The sequence below is a fragment of the Dipodomys spectabilis genome, unplaced genomic scaffold (genome assembly GCF_019054845.1).
Source record: "Dipodomys spectabilis isolate Male_0828 unplaced genomic scaffold, ASM1905484v1 ptg000505l, whole genome shotgun sequence".
Classification (NCBI taxonomy): domain Eukaryota; kingdom Metazoa; phylum Chordata; class Mammalia; order Rodentia; family Heteromyidae; genus Dipodomys; species Dipodomys spectabilis.
This window is the reverse complement of record NW_024871182.1, coordinates 3,786,785-3,787,804: the sequence shown is the minus strand read 5'-3', so window position 1 is coordinate 3,787,804 and position 1,020 is coordinate 3,786,785.

The following is a 1,020-nucleotide window of genomic DNA, read 5'->3' as shown; positions in this document are numbered from 1 at the left end:
GGGCTCAGGCTTGTACTATTATTTCCCATGCCTTTTCCTTCTGTCTATTTTGCCACATTTTAAAAAAAAGTGAATATTTTCCCTTGTTCTTAAAAGGGGATGATGGGCAAAGATTCATCTTCTGTCACTTCTTCAAGCTGACTCAGAGGTGTTGATTCTACCTAGCCAGGAACCTATAAACTTAGCCTATTTTACAAAGAGGTTACCAGGGTTAGATGTCATTAAGAACAATATTTTAACTTTTGACAAATGCACATACCATTTTTCTGACTACAGCAGTGGAGCTTATTTAGCCTTCTGGTTTGCAAAATGATGTTTATGGATGGCTTAGGAACGTGATCTCTAGTAGTCCTAACAATGTCTGAGATACCTATGCAGGCCTTCAGACAGATATCAATAGAAACACATTCTCAGGTTTACAAACTTTTCCTGAGCAGATGAATTTCCTGTAGCTGGTGTCAGCTCAAAAGTTACTGCCAATTAGAGCTTTTGGCACATGCAGGGGTTGGGATTTAAACTATACTCCACATTTTACAACTTTAGCTTTTTACTACTATCACAGATGACTGACAATTTCCTGTCCCTTACAGTCATAGACATTAGGCATGCTTACAAACTACCTTCCCATGACCTCCTGGCTCTGACCAATTTTTGAAGGGCCATGCACAAATCACTCAAGGATCTGACATTATTTCTGCCCTCTAAGCAGTGGCTTACGGTCTGTGGATGCTCCTCAATTACTTCCGTCCAAGGAGTGTTTTCTCCATACTGGGAACAATGCCTTATTAGCATTTCCCTTAGTTGGTTGTTGGATTTGAACTTGGGGCCTGAGTGCTGTCCCTCAGCTCTAAAGCTCAAGGCTAGCACTTTGCCACATTGAATCCTAAAGCAGGTCTGCTTGCTCTTTCTGCCTTCTGCTGGCTGAGTAGAGGTGACATTCTCACAGGGACTTTTATCTGCCCAGGCTGGATTCGAACAAGTTTTCAGATCAATGAGTCTCATAAAAGGCCATTTTACTCC